General features: G+C 37.9%; 1 non-coding gene across 1 annotated transcript; it reads left to right on the top strand.

The window, feature by feature from the left end:
• The first annotated feature begins 19,178 nt into the window (after positions 1-19,178).
• On the top strand, positions 19,179-19,387 carry LOC128646149 (small nucleolar RNA snR44). The gene has a single exon (XR_008400215.1). It is a non-coding gene; the product is annotated as a small nucleolar RNA snR44 (small nucleolar RNA).
• Positions 19,388-20,583: the final 1,196 nt, after the last annotated feature.

Genomic DNA, 20,583 nt, shown 5'->3' with positions numbered 1-20,583 from the left:
ATCATTACCTTGGTCCTTAGATCTGTTTGTGTGTTTTATATTATATAGAGCATTGTAGTAGGAATGGAAAGAGCTTGCAATTTGTTTACTGCCCTTTAAGATCGTACCATCAGATTCTCGAATAAAGTGTATATATGTTTTTAGTTGTTTTCTGCGTGTGGTTCTGGCTAGCAGTTTCCCTGGTTTATTACCCCCCTCGTAGTATTGCTGTTTTACTGCTAACATCTTACGCTGAAAGGCCAACATTAATAGATCATTGAGCTCTTTTTTAGCAATGTCTATGCATTTTTTAGCATCCCTGTCCCTCGGGTCCCTCTTATGTGTCTCCTCTAAGCGCGCTATATTTTCCAGCAGTTGGGTATGTTTTAATCTGTATTGCTTATTAAGGCGAGCCTTGTGTTTGAGGAATTCACCACGCATCACACACTTGTGTGCCTCCCAGACATTCTGGAGCGAAGTCTGTGAGGGGTCATTGTGTGCTAGATAATCAGTTAAAGATTTTTGAATTTCTAATTGTAATACAGGGTTGTACAGCAAATAATTATCTAGTCTCCAAATATATGTTGTGGGGGGTAGATCGGGCCATTGGATAGTGCAAGATACAGGTGCGTGGTCTGACCAGGTGATAGAACCAATTGAGCAAGATGTGATCATGTCCAGTCCAGTCGTGTCAGTGAAAAGGTAGTCTATACGGGAGTATTTATTATGTGGGGGCGAGTAGTATGTAAAATCTTTACGTGTAGGATGCATAGATCTCCATACATCATGCAGTAAGAGATTTGAGATTGTTGTCCTAACAGATTTGACAATTTTGGTAGGGGTACTGGTAGTCCCGTTTGATGTGTCAAGTCGTGCGTCCATGGTCAAGTTGAAGTCACCAGAGAGAAATATCGGGCCCTTCGCTAGATCCAAAAGGAGTTTTGAAATTTTGGACATGAACAGATGCTGGTCAGTGTTTGGACTATAAAGTGTCGCTAAAGTTATGGGGTGCTCGTATAGAAGACCTGTCACAACTAAGTATCTACCCTCTGGGTCCTTCTCTATGTGCGTGATCTTTAAAGGAACAGATTGGTGAATCAGAATTCCGACCCCATTTCTTTTGGAGCGGGTGGACAGTCTCTGAGACCCCTCTGATCCGTAGATTGTTCCTGCGGCCCCTGTTGTCTAGGTCCTAGAGTTTTTCCGATAGCTCTTGTATTATCTCCGATTGCCCTTGGATGTCTGAGGTCATATCTGTGATAAAGGCTGAGTTTGCGGTCTGAGCTGCTTCAACCTGCGACACTCTGGTATCTAAAGTGCTGATATCTTTTCTAAGATCGTTAAATAAGTCTCTCATCTCACGGACTGCATTTTTAATATCGTCTTTTGAAGATAGGTGCTGCAGGTCCTCCTTTGTAATTAGATGCTGCGCCTGTTCTCCAGCGCTCTGTGACGGCACTGGGTGTACCTGAATAGTAGTCTCCATGTTATCTTGTGGGGATGGATTGAGACTCTCTGCTTGTGTTAGATATTTGTTTATTGTGCGCATAGGTGTGTGTTTATCTACTTTATTTTGCTTTTTGCAAGGCATTACTCATATACACCCCCTGTGTTTGGCCAGAGGTCAGATCAATCTATTTTAGTATAATCCACACCCTATACACAGAACTGCTGTGTTCACTTACTAACAGGGATCTAATGATAAACTTTGTAGGAAAGAGTGTACAAGCCCCCTCTGAATTATTTTGTTATTCACACTGACAAGGAATATCAACTTTTGACAGTCTGCAACAACTGCCCCCCAAACTGAGCGTGTATCTTAGGGTCTTTTGGTATAGCAAGTTGCAGGGGTTGAGAAGCGTGGTGGAGCAGTTAAGCTTATAAATGAGGGAAGCGTCTGCAAAAACCTTGGGTAACTTCTGCTTTGAGACAAAACCCCAGATATGCTGTGTAAAGTTAGACTGTCACTGATCCCTTACTAACCGCGTACAGACCTACTGGTTCTATTAGGGCTTGAGCACTCGCACTTTTACTTTTTGCCCTCTCAAATGAGCCAGTGGTCACTTGTGTCCCTAAGTATCGTAGTCGCTGTACTGTGGGGAGTGGGCACTAAACACAGTCTCCTGAAGCGTCAGAGCAATAATATAGCAAGGTCTCAACTCTTTTTAATAAGACCGCAACCGGTCAGCAGCCAGGGGAGCAAGAGCTGTTTATGCTACGTGATTAGGCCTGTTACTCACAGCTGAAGCGCTGCTGCGCCGTTACTGACACTTCACCTCTCTTCACTGCGGGAGTCTCGTGGAGCCAGTGATGCCTTTAGAAGAAAGCCCGCTAACAGTTATGAGGCTCGTTTTACTCAGGATTTGCCTAGTGAAGGTAATTGTAGCTTGCGGGGGTCGCTCCCGTTTTGCAAGGCCTCAGTTACAGTGCTCTCTTATGGTGCGGCACAATATCAGACCTCCGTGTCTGCTGCTGATATCAATCAAGAGGATCCTCCTTATATCTTTACGGATGCAATTATGGCAGCACCGGTCTGTGTTAATTGTTTCCCAGGTAGGAATAGACAAGTTAGGGAAGGATTATGCCATGTATAATAGTTGTTTGGACTAGGGGTTTTGGAGCTCTCTTAATGTGCTGCCATCCGCCTGCGTGGCCAGACTCCGCCCCCCAGGTTAGGATTTATTTTACAGGTAATTGGGTAATTATTTTAACTAGGTAGATATTAAATAGTTAATAACTATTTAATAGCTATTATACCTAGTTAAAATAATTAACAATTTACCTGTAAAATAAATATTAACCCTAACATAGCTACAATGTAATTATTAATTATATTGTAGCTATCTTAGGGTTTATTTTATAGGTAAGTATTTAGATTTAAATAGGAATATTTTAGTTTATAATATGAATTAGATTAATTTAATATAAATTTAGTTAGGGGTGTTAGGGTTAGATAGAGTTAATATAGTTAATATAAATACTATAGTAACTATATTAACTATATTAACCCTAATATAATTAGGGTTAATATAGTTAATATATATAATGTAATAACTATATTAACTATAATATACTTAGGGTTAATATAGATAATATAGCTGGCGGCGGGGTAGGTAGATTAAATTAGGGGTTAATAATTTTAATAGAGATGGCGGCAGTGTAAGGGGCTTACTTTAGGGGTTAATAATATTAATATAGCTGGCGGCGGTATAGTGTGATTTGATTAGGGGTTAATAATTTTTATATAGGTGGCGGCGGTGTAAGGGGTCAGATTAGGGGATAGATAAGGTAGATTGCGGCGGTTTTAGGGGCTCACAGTAGGGGGTTAGTTTATGTAGATGGCGGCGGGGTCCGGGAGCGGCGGTTTGGGGGTTAATAACTTTATTAGGGATTTCGGGGGGGGGGGGGATCGCGGTTGACAGGTAGATAGACATTGCGCATGCGTTAGGTGTTAGATTTTATTTAGCAGATCGCGGGTGACAGGTAGATAGACATTGCGCATGCGTTAGGTGTTAGGTTTATTTTCTAGCTAGTTTAGGGAGTTACGGGGCTCCAATAGTCAGCGTAAGGCTTCTTACGGCTGCTTTTTGTGGCGAGGTGAAAATGGAGTAAGATTTCTCCATTTTCGCCACGTAAGTCCTTACGCTGCATATTGGATACCAAACTGCGCTGGTTTGGTATACCTGCCTATGGCCCAAAAAACTACGGGCGACGGCAGAAATATACGGGCGTAACTTCTAGGTTACGCCGTATATGTGATACCAAACCAGCGTAAATATTGGCGTCGCCGGCTTTTGCGGGCGACGATTTTTATCGGATCGACCCCCAGATTTCAGCATATGCATATCATCATACTTAGAATTGTAAGCTATTGGGACAAGGATATATAGTGTAACCTTGTCAAGGAGATATACTAACTTGAATCTCATAATTTGATGATAAATCACATGAGAGATAGATTTAGTCAAACATTCATAACAATATTTAAAGGGCCATAATACCCAAATGTTTAAACACTTGAAAGTGATGCAGCATAGCTGTAAAAAGCTGACTAGAAAATATCTCCTGAACATCTCTATGTAAAAAAGAAAGATATTTTACCTCAAAAGTTCCTCAGTAGCCACCTCCCATTGTAAAGGATTTCTAAGCAGCATTTTAGTGTGTCTGTCCTGGGACAGCTGAAAGGATGAGCCTCGTGAACTCTCATATTATTTCACCAATCAGGTAAAGGAAGCTTACTATGAAATCTCATGAGAGTTAAGTCAAATCTCATGAGATCACAGTAAGAGTTCATGACCTCAGCACTACTGATGCTGATTGGCTGCTGTTCATTTCTTCATTTTTTTTTATTTTTACCTGCAGCTGGGAGCAGGTGAAGTATAACTTTTTACACAGAACTTACTCTGCTGAGCTGAGGAGATTGTGAGGTAAAATATCTTCCTTTTTTATATAGAGATGCTCAGGGGATATTTTCCTGTCAACTTTTTACAGTTATACTGCATCAATTTCAAGTGATTTAGCATATGAGTATTATGTCCCTTTAAGCATTAAATAGTGATATTGGCAGTACCTTACTATACATTAGACACATTCATTATTATACATATAGCTCTCGAAACATACATTAAGATGAAGCAATAGTATTAAATGTTTATATATCTCCAATAAGATAGAAAATGGAACGCCCAAAGATAGTGCTTAATCATCTTTGCCAATAGTTAATGATGTCAAACTCAGAGTTAAAACCTAGAGGTAACAAGCTTTTCATTTTAAATATCCAATAAGTTTCCGGTTTACACAGAATTGGAAATTTATCTCCACCTCTGGGTGGTTTTCTAATTTGTTCAATGGCTTGCCATCTCAGTGTTTAGTATTTTGATAAAGCATCTCAATGAAATGCTTAGATAGCGCTGAACAAGTAACTTTTTTAGATATGTAAGACAGATGCTCTTTTATATGTTTGCCAACTTCCCTTGTTGTTCTTCCTAGGTACTGTTTCTGGCATAAACTGCATTCCACCAAATAAATGATGTATGTACTCCTACAATTTATGCATCCTTTAGTAGGAAATATTTGTCCAGTAACAGTAGATTGGAATGTTTCACAACTATGAATGTGGTCACATGAACCACAATTCTTCCTGCCACATTTGAATGTCCCATTGTGGTGTAACCAAGAACTGGTCACTTTTTTGTCACTTCTCAGCATACTAGGTGCTAATATGTTCCCCAAGGTGACATTCCTTCTAGGGACAAACATGCAACCTTTTTCTATAGTATGTCTGAGAGACTTGTCTCCCATTAAAATAGGGAGAGTTTTCTTTACAATGTTATAGACCGCGTTATATTGATTGGAAAAAGACGTGATAAATTTAGGTTTACAATCATTTGTCTGATTTGCTTTTTTATCTTGAACCCCTTGTGTCTTTAATAGAGCATCTCATTTTAATCCTTTGGTCTCAAAAAATGCCTTGTTAATAGTTTGTTTGGGGTAACCCCTAACAATCATTCTATCCCCGAGTTCTTTACTTTCAGACAGAAAATCACTTTCAAGAGAACAATTTCTTTTGGCTCGTAGGAACTGACTCTTAGCAATGCCCTTGAATACATGTTGGGGATGACTAGAACGGGCATGTAAAAGACTGTTACCTGAGATGGGCTTTATATAGAGAGTGGAAATGATTTTTCCACTCCCTATGTCCCCCATCAAGGTAACGTCTAGAAAATTAACCCTATCCCTATTCCATTCAGAGGTAAATGTTAGACCAACATTGTTGATGTTGATGTTTGCAACAAAGTTACCCGCTTCTGACTCATTTGATGACCAGATGATAAGCAGGTCATCAATGAATCGCTGGTATAAAACAATGTGATCAATATTACCTCCACAGACGTGGGACCGCTCCCACCAACCCATAAATAGGTTGGCGTAGGAGGGGGCAAATTTTGCCCCCATGGCAGTCCCACGTCTCTGGAGGTAATATGTGTCTTGAAACACAAAGAAATTGTGTTCCAGTAAGAATCTGACTACTTTGATGAACAGTGCTCTTTTATCATCAGTAAGGTCCGTGTATAGCCTTAGATAATAATCAATTGCTGTGAGCCCATGATGGTGAGGAATTGAGGAATACAAGGAGGTGACGTCTATAGTCAACCAACTGAATCCTTTTTGCCATGTAACATTATCCAATAGTTGCAGGACATGGGTAGTGTCTCTCACATAGCTAGGTATTAGTTTAACTATGGGCTGTAAAAATTGATCGACCCATTTTGATAACAGCTCCGATAGGGACCCAATACCTGCAACTATTGGTCTCCCCTTTACATTCACAACACTCTTGTGGACTTTTGGGAGGTGATGGAAAATTGGAGTCACAGGTTGGTCAACCAAAAGATGATCAGCCGTAACCCCATCCATCAAACCCTCTTCTACAATCTCATCAAGCAAATGTGATAGCTCTTTTTTGAATCTGGCAGTAGGGTCCCCTGACAGAACAAGGTAGGTGTCACTGTCATTCAATTGTCTGGTGGCTTCAGCAAGGTAATCTACCCTGTCCATGACCACCACACTACCCCCCTTGTCTGATTGCCTGATTACAATCCCACTGTTCTTTTGTAGATTAATGAGTGCTTCACGTTCCTTAAATGATAGATTGTTTCTACGTTCATCTGTTTGCTAAGTTAATGTAGAAAAATCCTCTAGAACTCTCTGATGGAATGTTTCTAGGAGTTTACCCAGGCATGTATGGGGTAAAAATCTGATTTGTTTTTGGGTTTAGATCTACATAGTAACATAGTAACATAGTAGATAAGGTTGAAAAAAGACTGAAGTCCATCGAGTTCAACCTATACAAATCTAAAATACTTTCAAAAAGCTCCAGTTAAGCTTAAATAACCCCATTAAAATGTGATCCATTTAATACTAGCAATCATATCCATGAATTTTGTTTATATACAGAAATTTATCCAGACTATTTTTAAATGTATCTATGGTATTGGCATTCACTACCTCCTTTGGTAATGAGTTCCACAATTTTATTGCTCTTACAGTGAAAAAACGTTTCCGTTGCAAGAGATTAAATCTCCTTTCCTCCAACCCTAAATTATGATCTCTTGTCAGAAACAATTTTATTGGAATAAACAGAGCTTCTGCCATCTCTGTATATGGGCCTTGAATATATTTATAAAAAGTAATCATGTCACCTCTCAAGCGCCTTTTTTCTAAAGAAAATAGACCCAGTTTGGCTAGCCTCTCCACATAGGTTAATTTCTCCAATCCCCTTATTAGCTTTGTGGCCCTTCTCTGAACTTTTTCTAGTTCTGCAATATCTTTTTTAGCAATCAGTCCCCAGAACTGCACTCCAAACTCAAGGTGAGGTCTTACCAGGGCTTTATATAATGACAGAATTATGCTTTCCTCCCTTGAATCAATGCCTCTTTTAATACATGCTAGTATCTTATTAGCCTTTGAAGCCCCTGCCCTGCATTGTGCACCCATCTTTAGCTTGTTATCTATTACTACTAACAAATCCCTTTCCTCCTGTGTTTGGCTAAGTCTTGTCCCATTTAAAAAATACGTAGCCTGCTTATTTTTACTTCCAAAATGTAGAACCTTGCATTTTTCCGTATTAAATCTCATTTTCCATTCACTTGCCCATAGTTCTTATTTTAGCAAATCCCTTTGTAAAGAGAGTTCGTCCTGCTCTGACCTAATAACCTTAATTAACTTAGTATTATCTGCAAAAATAGAGATGTCGCTATTTAATCCTTGCTCCAAGTCATTTATAAAAAAAAAAAATCTAGTCAATGTATTCTTAGTCTCAGGATCAACAGAACTTTCATGATGGAGATCCTCAAGTGTAATGACAGCACAGGTATCACCAAAATTTAGGCTTGTCCCTCTTTCAAGTTAGTATATCTACTTGCCAAGGTTACACTATATATCCTTGTCCCAATAGCTTACAATTCTAAGTATGATGATATGCATATGCTGAAATATGATCCTTAATTGTATGTTTCTGTAATCTAATTGACAGTTTCTGAATATAACATCTCTCTATTTTCTTACATTTTATATGCAATGATATGATATTTGCTCAAATGGTCTATATGTGTCCTTTTCACCACTTTATGTTTAAATGGTTTAACTAATTTTATGTGTATATCCATTTCCTAAGTGTGACTCATTGGTGTTAGTACATATGGAGTTAAAATTTCTGATTGTTTTTAGCCAATCAGGATAAGATACATGCTATTTAAATGTAATCTACACATGCTATGCATTAGTCTATGATTACGGTCAGGGAGACCGAAACCGGTCAGACTACGTTCTGATATTTTACTGCTTGTCCTGTTGTTTTATCCTGGAATAAAGCAAATCGTTTTTTGATATACCTATGGTTGGCTGCTGGAAGTTCTTATTTTATTTCATTTATACCCGGTGGACTGTGGGGTGTCTACCATTTATAAGCAGTTCCATGCCTCCTATATCATCCCAGGCTTGTTTTACATTATACCTATTGGGATATCTAAGAAGCGCATCTTTGCCAGCATAAGTACAGTTGTGCTGTTCAGGATTTACCTGCATTTGCCATTACTACTGACCGTTGTCTAAGTGAATGGATGCCAATAGCTGGAAGAATCGTGCTTTGACATGGGAATCCCTGGCTGCATCAAGGGCTTAGCAATGGCTCTACAGGGTATCTGATTGGCCGACAGGAGACCACGTGACGTGTGCAGTCACGTGATACTGGAAGAGATTCACCATCAACTGTAAACGCAGAGACGGCATTACTTGCTGAGATAAAAGTCTCTATTTTCTTCACGGCTGGTTGTCGCTTTCTGGGTGAGTGTACCGGTGCTTGTTCGCACGTTGTGTCCAATGGGCCTAGTGATGAACTGTTCTGGTCTTTATCCTGCACATATCTACTGAACTTTGCTGACTACGCTGTGCTCCATCTTCAATTGAGATACTACAAGCCTGCTTTATCCATTGATATCTGATAAAGACTTAAGGTCATTTTTTTGCATAAGCTTATGGGACTGACCATTTAAGTACGATGGGACTTATGTTTTTAGGCTTAAGCCTGCATATGTGTGTCCTTTGATTGCAATTGATCTATGTGGCTGTTATTGTTTACTATAATTATCTTAGATATCTAAAATATATCTCTGCCCAATTTTCTTATTTTTCATATATATATATATATTACAAGCTCTGAGTGCCTAAACCGTGAACATTTAATTTTGACTATTACTCCTTTAAGCTATAGATTGCTTAGGAACTAATCGGTAGGGTGTATGAAACACTCTCCTTAGCCAGTCCATGAGCACTTTTACACCCTGAGGGCACAGCATGTTAAATAAACATGTAGGAGCAATGATAAAATTCTGGACTGGTAACATAGTGCTTATTTTGAACTGAACGTGGTTGGTGATTGGCAGTTATGCGCATAACTCACCTCTGATTGGCACAGCAGCCTTTGCATGGTGTAAACATAAAGTTCTGCTCAATTAACAGTGCAAGAATAGAAAATATCTAACAAATCAGAACACGTTTTACTGTTCATTTACGTCTATTTAATTGAAAAACATTTAATTAATTAATTAATTAATTAAAGAACATTACATTACTTATAATAAAGAGACATTAAATTGGAATACCATTGGGTTCAAACTGGTTCATAGGTCTTTGAAATATTTTATAATTCTAAAACTAAAGAAACCTGTATTTTACAAACAAAATATGTTTTAGCCTATTATAATACTTCTTTATATAAGGGTATATTAATAATTTGGATGTTGTGCATCATTTTTTTACAAGGTCACACAAGGATAAATTGTCTTTCAGTGCGTAGCTGATACTAAACGTATACATGATATATTAGCAAGAACTGAATGAATTATTAGCTACTTTATCTCACAGCAGAGGGCGTCAAAAACCCATTAATGAGTTTTATCTCCACACAGCAGATAATAACTGTCCTATTCATTGGGTTCCTTCTTTAGCCCAGACTGTTATATACACTTTTTTCCAGTAAATAACTCTGATTTTTATAGATGAAATATTATTATAATATAATTAGTATCAAAACAGACACTAATAATCTGTACAAATATCCCACAGCTGTATCTAACTCTGCCCATAATTAGTTCAATTATTCCATATTACTCTCCCTATAACTCCACATTTTGCTCCTTCCTATAAACATTCTCCCCAAAATGTTCTCGCCGTACGCTGACTCACCATAGGTTTATAAAACATGTCAAATTTAGACTTAAGTCATTATGCCGTACTCCTTTATAATGCATAATCTAGCCAGGGGTCTTTAGAATTTATAGGATAATGCTGAGTGTTTCTGACACTACAACGCAACCCCAGGCACAAGTACTCCACACCACATTATATTCAAATAAGCAAAACAAAGCAGGAATATCAAAGACTGAATAATTTAATAGTATTTCTAAATATTTTCGCAAATGTTCAACCCTTTGGGATATTGTTTAGCAAAATAGGTATTTGATTTGGATGGCCTGAGGAAGTTTGTCTTTTCCCATTTAATACCAAAGCTGTGTTGCTTAAAGATTCCCATATACACTTATGACCTATAACAAAACCCACAGATGCTCAGTTGCCTGCAGGTAAATGCAAAGCGTTTTCATCATATCCAAATAAATTCATAGTTTGTTAATTACCTCAATCTATATGCATAATTGGTTTTCTGTCTCTAAATACACCAGACCAGGTCTGTAAACTAAATGGACAGTCTCTGCTCTCCATTGACTTATAACTGCCCTAAAGCTGATCTATGGAAACCCAAATACACACAAGACTGAAGTGAGGAGGAGCAGGGACGGTGTTAGGAGTCAGAGACATTTTTCCGCCCTTCTTCCTCACTCCAAAGAAATGATATGCCCTGCTACTACTTAACAAAATGTTCTAATGGTGTGGTAAGCAACCATAGATTACTATTTTATCTTTAAAGGGACATAAAACAAGTTGGGATAGAGACAAAATAATATAATATGTACTTTAATTACTTTACATGCAAATTTATACTGCAGTGCCTCGCTATTAACCCTTTCTTTTTAGTTTCTGAATTATAAAGCTCTAACTTCCCACACACAATTCCTTTTATGGCTGTATTTATGTTTATTGTTCTTTTGGTAGAAAAAAGGTTTTAAGGTTTAAAGGTTTTTTTGGGTGGTTTTTTTTTTTTAGTTTAGTGTTTGGGCTTTGTAAAAGAGCTAAATGCCCTTTTCAGGGCAAAGAAAAATAGCTAAATTCCCTTTTAAGGGCAGTGCCCATACAAATGCCATTTTTAGGGCAATGGGTAGCTTAGGTTTTTTTTAGATAGGTTGTTTTTTTTTGTGGGTTTGGTGGGGTGGGGGTTTGTAATGTTACTGGTTCTTTTTATTTATTTTTTCAGGTAAAAGAGCTGTTTAACTTAGGGCAATGCCCTACAATAGGCCCTTTTAAGGCCTATTGGTAGTTTATTCTAGATTCATTTTTTTATTTTGGGGTGTTTTTTTTTTAATGGGTATTAGAATAGGACTAATTTTCATTATTTTTTATTACTTGTTTGTTATTTTGTGTAATGTATTTTTTTAGTTTTGGGGCGGGTTTTTATTTTTAGATTAGGGCTTGGGCATTTCACAAAAGAGCTGAATGCCCTTTGAAAGGGGAGGAAAAATAGCTAAATGCCCTTTTAAGCGCAATGTCCATACAAATACCCTTTTCAGGGCAATGGGTAGATTATTTTTTACTTAATTTTTATTTTGTGGGTGTGGGAGGTGGGGGTTTGTATACTGTTAGGGGGTGTTTGTTTTGTGTTGTAGCATAAGAGCTGTTAACTTTAGGGCAATGCCCTGTTAAGGCCCACAAAAGGCCCTTTTGTTCTAGATTAGGCTTTTTATTTTGGGGTGTTTTTTTTCTTCACAGGTAAGTTTGTATTTATTTTAACTTGGTAGTTAGTAAATAGTTAATAACTATTTACTAACTAGTCTACCTAGTTAAAATAAATACAAACTTACCTGTGAAATAAAAATAAAACCTTAGCTAGCTACAATATAACTATTAGTTATATTGTAGCTAGCTTAGGTTTTATTTCACAGGTAAGTATTTAGTTTTAAATATGAATTATTTAGTTAATAATTGTAAATTGAATTTAGATCTATTTTAGTTATGTTAAAGTTAGGGGTGTTAGGGTTAGGTTAGGGTTAGGGTTACAGTTAGGGTTAGGCTTAGGTTTAGTGGTAGTGATGTGGGAGGCCAGAGGTTTAGGCGTTAATAACTTGATTAGCTGCAGCGATGCCGGGGAGCTGCGGAATAGGGGTTAATAGGTTTATTATAGTATGGGCGATGTTGGGGTGCAGGGGAATAGGGGTTAATAAGCTCAAATGTTCGCTTTGCTCAGGTTTAATAATATCTTAGGACAAAATATATAAAGTGATATCGGTGCTGAGGTATAAAGTAGTAAATATGTTAAAACACAAGAACAAAAAAGATACCTCACAGCAGCACTCTTAGTCCAATTTTAAGTTTTACTGGTAATTATATAGTTTACAGTGTCATATAAACTACCTACTGTGCACAGTGGTCACACAATACATATATGTTAGTAGATATCTAAATTATAATATATCAAACTAACGTTAAACAGAAAAATAATGTTCATAGGAAACAATGCAAAATCATAATAAATGTGCAGCTCATATGTAGGGAACAGTACATAAGCAAGTTAATAACTTTAGTATAGTGTCGGCAACATCGGGAGTAGCAGATTAAGGGTTAATCGTTTTTATTTAGGTGGCGGCGATATCGGGAGCGGCAGATTAGGGGTTAATAACATTATGTAGGTGGCGGCGATGTTGAGGACGGCAGATTAGGGGTGTTTAGATGTGGGGTTTATGTTAGGGTGTTAGGTTTAAACATTACTTTTTTTTCCCCATAGACATCAATGGGGCTGCGTTACGGAGCTTTTTTTACCGCGATCACAGGTGGGTTTTTTCTGACCCGCTCTTCCCATTGATGTCTATGGGGAAAGCCTGCACGAGCACATCAAAACAGCTCTTAGATTTTGCGCAGTATGGAGCTTAAAAGCACCATATCGCATGCACAAGCCGGCTGTTTCTAAACTTGTAATGGCTGCACTATAGGGGGTTAAATAATTTCCCTATAGCGCGCATAACTCGTAATCTAGCTGAGAGAAAATAGATTTTCATTATCACAGTAAATGTTAGACTGTTAATTTGATTTATTATAACTTTAGCTATAATGGTTTATTTCTGCATGACATATAACATACCAAAGTGGTGGCTTTGCACAACATAGCAAATCAGTGGTGGCTCAGGAGGCAGGATGACCTCTATTCATTTTCACCATTATACCTAGACTGATACTAGCATGTCTAACAGAAAAATGTATCAAGCTACAGGCGGCAAAGATCTCAAGCAGGCAACCTGTCCACCTGCAGTTGCCACTTGGCAAAATTTAAGACTGCAAAAGAGTTTTGTTTTTCAATCCTGTCCCTTCTATTGAGAAAACAATTGCAAATAGCAAATTTGTGGTTGCAGACTCAGTCTTGCAAGCCCAAACTACAAGTTCCCAGAAGCTGTGAATGCATCTTGATACATTTTCAATCCCAACATTAGAGCACATTAAAGGGACATAATACTCATATGCTAAATCACTTGAAACTGATGCAGTATAACTGTAAAAAGCTGACAGGAAAATATCACCTGAGCATCTCTATATAAAAAAGGAAGATATTTTACCTCACAACTTCCTCAGCTCAGCAGAGTAGGTTCTGTGTGAAAAGTTATACTCACCTGCTCCCAGCTGCAGGTAAAAAAAAAATAAAAAAAAATGAAGAAATGAACAGCAGCCAATCAGCATCAGCAGTGCTGAGGTCATGAACTTTTACTGTGATCTTATGAGATTTGACTTAACTTTCATGAGATTTCATAGTAAGCTTCCTTTAACTGATTGGTGAAATAATATGAGAGTTCACAAGGCTCATCCTTTCAGCTGTCCCAGGACAGACACAGTAAAATGCTGCTTAGAAATCCTTTACAATGGGAGGTGGCTACTGAGGAAATTTTGAGGTAAAATATCTTTGGTTTTTACAAAGAGATGTTCAGGAGATATTTTCTAGTCAGCTTTTTACAACTATGCTGCATCACTTTCAAGTGTTTAAACATTTGGGTATTTTGGCCCTTTAACTTACAGTACAGTACTGTCACGTTTTGGGCAGGGGATTTCACACTTATTTTGGACAAGTGCCACTGTATAGTGATAATAATGAAAATGTATACACTAATAAACACAAAACTCTGCACTTTATGATATGCACTAATAAACATGCTGCGCTGTGTACTTACATTGATACCATAACAGTCTGCTCTGTATAATGATGATGGCTGCCTATGTGATGGTGAGCACTCTGTGTTATATAATAATGCTGAACATTTATACACTGAAAATGAGCACACTGCACTGTATAATTATGCCAAGTACATTGACATAGGACATGTTGTGTTGAATAATGAATATGACCATCTATACATTTTAACATATAGCTATGCATGTAGACAGGAAAAAGAGATGTGGTACTACACAATTTTGAGTGTAGATAGATAGACAGATAGACAAATATATATACATTAAGCTGTGGGTGGAGGTGAGTCACACTACAGCCAGGAATGCCTAACAAAGGGACCTCAGTGTCCTGAAAGCTTGCAATTGTATACAATATTAGTTTGCTGTTAAATGAATCATATGTGCATCACTTATGTTATTTTTTTACAAAAGGATTTTTTTCTCCTACTGCTGCAGTGTTTTTCTGCTGGGGCTGTAAGTAGGCTGATAGCCTCTCATCATGGCTCCATACTCCCAATGATCCTTTGTAACTTACCATACATGCTCCTCTCTTTCAAATGAGGGTTTGCACCTCTCTATTGTCCTGTGAAACTATTATATAATTTTGCAAGAGATGGACATCCACCTTCAAAAATTAATAGCCTTCATTATGTAATGCTGAGAATAAGGTAAGACTATTGTTTTCTTTATACAAGTCTCACTTATCCAGTTTCATTCACTCTCTAGCTTTGTGAAATCCTACAACTCTTAGGAGGAGTCACTCTTATCCCTCCTGCTTTACCTGAACCCACTGAGAGTACTCGTGAAGTCACATGGTCAGCTTACATTACTTTTATGACTATCTACTAACAAACAAATTGGAAACTGGAACAGCCAATTCTCAGAACAGTTGCCACTTAATGCAAACTGCTGATTTCAGTCTTTAATTGTAGGAGTGATATAACATTTATCCAATTATCCTAATCCCTTCAGTTACTGGAACCCTTAAAGGGCACTCACCAGCCAGGGTTGTTTTACACCACCATTGGTAGATCATAATAATAGTTTCTGGAACTGATGATGTGTGATGTTTTATATCAATGCAAAAAAGGACCACGTTATGGTAGCCGATAGAGTACCTTCTAGAGAATACTACCATGTTTAATACATTTAAGGGTATATAAACTATGTAGGATAAAAATGTTTTACATTCATGTCATGTTATGTTCCACTGACACTTGTCCCAGAAGAGACACTTCATGCTCAATAAACCTACGCTGATTAACTAAGAATTGAATTCATTCCCATCTATCACCCCCATGGGAATTTGCATGGCTCTACTTGCACAAATCCAGCATCATTTTCCATACAAGATCATGAGTCTATAATACTAGACATTATTTCTTGTCCCCTGAGAAAGGAAACACTTCACTTGTCCCCATTACACAACAAAAAGAAGGGTGGAATCCTGTCTGAGTAATTGTGGAGAAGATTAATTTTTACATTTCCATGTTATAGTACCTAATACTCTCATGATTGCTTCATACGAACTCCAATAATTTCTCAAGCTATAATTCCTTTTATATAACCACATTTTTATGTAATGTAACTCTTTCTGTTACTCTTTATACTCTCCATATATAAACACATATCATTTTATGCAGCTACTTATGTAACATCTTCTATTCTTTCATTTAATATCTCTGTATATTTCATCTTCTTCATCTCTCCAAACTCAGTCATACTTATTAGCACTCTATGACTACCTAATGAGGAGGTTAGACTCTGGAGACTATGAGTCCTATTTATCAAGCCGTCAACTGCAAATACACTGGAATTCCGCAGTGTAATTGTGGCGAGCCTGATTCGCCTTAGTTATCAAAGCCTACAGACCGGCAAAAGTTGAAATCTGTGACGTAACTTATGATTCGCCGCTCTCAGTCCGACACAGATCGATGCTTACGTCATTACAGGTGTTCCGAATACAAATTCGGCACTATCTGACTACTTTTACAAGTTATCAAACTGCTAACAGGTACGCTCGCCACTATTCCGGCCCAGCGGCCCTGGAGGCGGCGGATGCCATAGGAATCAATGGGAGTCTGAAAGCAGCGAAAGCTCATGTTCGCTGCTGCCCGATATCCCATTGATTTCTATTGTAGAATAAAAGTTACGTTTACACCTAACACCCTAGCATAAACCCCTAATCTGTCGCCCCGACATCGCCGCCACCTACATAATGTTATTAACTCCTATTCCGCCGCACCCGGACCCCGCCGCATTTGTAATAAAGTTATTAACCCCTATTCCGCCGCTTCCGGACTTCCTAAACCCCTGGCCTCCCACATCACTACCACTTACTAACCCTATTAACCCCTAAACCGCCAGCCCCCCACATCGCCATAAACTTAATTCAGATATTAACCCCTAAACCTAACAACCCGCTAACTTTACATTAAATTTTAACTCATCCTTATCTTATAATAAATGTAAACTTACCTTTAGAATTAAAATAAACTATATTAAACTACTAATTAACCTACCCTAACTATTATACTAAAATTACATTAAACTATATTGAACTACTAATTAACCTACCCTATTATACTAAAATTACATTAAACTATATTAAACTATTAATTAACCTACCCTAACTATTATACTAAAACTACATTAAACTATATTAAACTATTAATTAATCTACCCTAACTATTATAATAAAATTACATTAAACTAACAATTAAATTAACTATATTATATATTTAAAAACCTAACCCTACTCAAGTTATTTAAATCTACAATAAATTACAAATAAGTTACAAAAAATAAAAAACAATTAAGTTACAAAAAATAAAAAACAACTAAGTTATAAAAAAATAAAAAAACACTAAGTTACACAAAATAAAAAAAGAAATTATCAAATATTTAAACTAATTACACCTAATCTAATAGCCCTATCAAAATAAAAAAGCCCCCCCCCCAAATAAAAAAAACCTAGCCTACAATAAACTACCAATGGCCCTTAAAAGGGCCTTTTGCGGGGCATTGACCCAAAGAAATCAGCTCTTTTACTTGTAAAAAAAAATACAAACACCCACAGTAAAACCCACCACCCACACAACCAACCCCCCCAAATAAAACCCTATCTAAAAACCTAAGCTCCCCATTGCCCTGAAAAGGGCATTTGTATAGGCATTGCCCTTAAAAGGGCATTTAGCTCTTTTTCTGCCCAAAGTCCCTAAGCTAAAATTAAAACCCACCCAATAACCCTTAAAAAAACCTAACACTAACCCCTGAAGATCCACTTACAGTTTTTGAAGACCCGACATCCATCCTCAACAAAGCGGCAGAAGTCCTCAGCAAAGCCGGCAGAAGTCTTCATCCATGTAATTTTTTAATGTAATTTTATTATAATAGTTAGGGTAGGTTAATTAATAGTTTAATATAGTTTAATGTAATTTTAGTATAATAGTTAGGGTAGGTTCATTAATAGTTTAATATAGTTTATTTTAATTCTAAAGGTAAGTTTAACTTTATTATAAGATAGGGATGAGTTAATATTTAATGTAAAGTTAGCGGGTTGTTAGGTTTAGGGGTTAATAGCTGAATTTAGTTTATGGTGATGTGGGGGGCTGGCGTTTTAGGGGTTAATAGGTTTAGTAAGTGGTAGTGATGTGGGAGGCCAGGGGTTTAGGGGTTAATACATTTATTTAGTTGAAGAGGGATATGGATTAATAACTTTATTAGATTGCGGTGGGCTCCGGGAGTGGAGGATAGGGGTTAATAACTTTATTAGAGTTGCGGTGGGCTCCGTTAGCAGAGGGATCGGAGTTAATAACTTTATTAGAGTTGCAGTGGGCTCCGTGAGCAGAGGGATAGGGGTTAATACATTTATTTTGTTGCAGCGGGGGGGGGGGGAGAGAGAGAGAGAGAGAGAGAGAGAGAGAAAGGGAGAGAGAGAGAGAGAGAGAGAGAGGGAGAGGGAGAGGGAGAGGGAGAGAGAGAGAGAGAGAGAGAGAGAGAGAGAGAAAATGAATATATCACACAACATCACACAACACGGCCCGTATCAACGGGCTTTAGGACTAGTATATATATATATATATATATATATATATACAGGTGGCCCTCAGTTTACAACGGTCCAATTTGCACCGTTTCAGAATAACAACCTTTTTTTCAGTCATGTGACTGCTATTGAAAAGCATTGAGAAGCAGTGCATTGATTAAAATAGCCAGTAGGAGGAGCTGTCCGCTTGTGTGGCAGCAAAGATATGCAAGCCAAGCAAGCTGAAATTTATCAGTTTAACCAGACCTGAGCTATCGAGCAGCTTGCAAAGGAACAAGGTCTTCCTGTTTATAAATCAGTCCAGATTAGAATGCATATAAAGAACTGTTTGCAGAAAAATGCAAGTAAAGTCTGTGTTGTGTGATTATTTTATTAGGTGTATAATGCTGTTTAGCAAAAGTTTTCGTTAATTTAACTTAGTTTAATTATATTTTCTGTGTTATGTGATTATTTTATTAGGTTCATAATGCTGTTTAGCATTTAAAGTCTTTATTTCAAAGCTTTAAAAATAATGTATTAGGTGTTACTAATGCCAATTTTGAGAGGGGCCTGAAACCTAACTCCCTCACTTCCCATTGACTTACATTATAAACTGGGTTTCAATTTACAACGGTTTCGATTTACAACCATTCCTTCTGGAACCTTACCCCGATTTAAACTGAGGGCTACCTGTATATATATATACAACAGCCAATAAAGAGCACTCTCACTTTAAATCCAGCTGCCAGGGTGCAAACAGCAAACAAATAACAATGAACCATGGATTTGCACTCGCTGGTCTTTTGAAAAAACGTGCCTTTAATGTATCGTTTCAGGGACCGTATCCGTATGTCTGAGGAAGGGGATACGGTCCCCAAAACGTTACATTAAAGGCACGTTTTTTTAAAAGTCCAGCAAGTGCAAATCCATGGTTCATTGTTTTATATATATATATATATATATATATATATATATATATATATATACATACATACAGTATCCCACAAAAGTGAGTACACCCCTCACATTTTTATAAATATTTTATATCTTTTCACACTGAAGAAATTACACTTTGCTACAATGTAAAGTAGTGAGTGTACAGCCTGTGTAACAGTGTAAATTTGCTGTCCTCTCAAAAATACTCAACACACAGACACAGTCATTAATGTCTAAATTGTTGGCAACAAAAGTGAGTACACCTCTAAGTGGAAATGTCCAAATTGGGCCCAAAGTTTCAATATTTTGTGCGGCCACCATTATTTTCCAGCACTGCCTTAACCCTCTTGGGCATGGAGTTCATGAGAGCTTCACAGGTTGCCACTGGAGTCTTCTTCTACTCCTCCATGATGACATCACGGTGCTGGTGGATGTTAGAGACCTTGCGCTCCCCCACCATCCATTTGAGGATGCCCCACAGATGCTCAATAGGGTTTAGGTCTGGAGACATGCTTGGCCAGTCCATCAACTTTACCCTCAGCTTCTTTAGCAAGGCAGTTGTCTTCTTGGAGGTGTGTTTGGGGTCGTTATCTACGGCCCAGTTTCCAAAGGGAGGGGATCACGCTCTACTTCAGTATGTCACAGTACATGTTGGCATTCATAGTCCCCTCAATGAACTGTAGCTCCCCAGTGCCGGCAGCACTCATGCAGGCCCAAACCATGACACTCCCACCACCATGCTTGACTGTAGGCAAGACACACTTGTCTTTGTATTCCTCACCTGGTTGTCACCACACACGCTTGACATCATCTAAACCAAATAAGTTTATCTTGGTCTCATCGGACTACAGAACATGGTTCCAGTAATCCATGTCCTTAGTCTTCTTGTCTTCAGCAAACTGTTTGCGGGCTTTCTTGTGAATCATCTTTAGAAGAGGCTTCCTTCTGGGGGCGACAGCCATGCAGACCAATTTGATGCAGTGTGGCATATGATCTGAGCACTGACAGGCTGACCCCCCCACCCCTTCAACCTCTGCAGCAATGTTGGAAGCACTCATATGTCTAGATATGACGCTGAGCATGTGCACTCAATTTCTTTAGTCGACCATGGCAAGGCCTGTTCTGAGTGGAACCTGTCCTGTGAAATCGCTGTATGGTCTTGCCCACCATGCTGCAGCTCAGTTTCAGGGTCTTGGCAATCTTCTTATAGCCTAGGCCATCTTTATGTAGAGCAACAATTCTTTTTTTCTGATCCTCAGAGA

This window comes from Bombina bombina, chromosome 1 (genome assembly GCF_027579735.1).
Source record: "Bombina bombina isolate aBomBom1 chromosome 1, aBomBom1.pri, whole genome shotgun sequence".
Taxonomy (NCBI): domain Eukaryota; kingdom Metazoa; phylum Chordata; class Amphibia; order Anura; family Bombinatoridae; genus Bombina; species Bombina bombina.
Note: the sequence above shows the minus strand (reverse complement) of the source record. Positions and strands in the feature narration are given on the sequence as shown.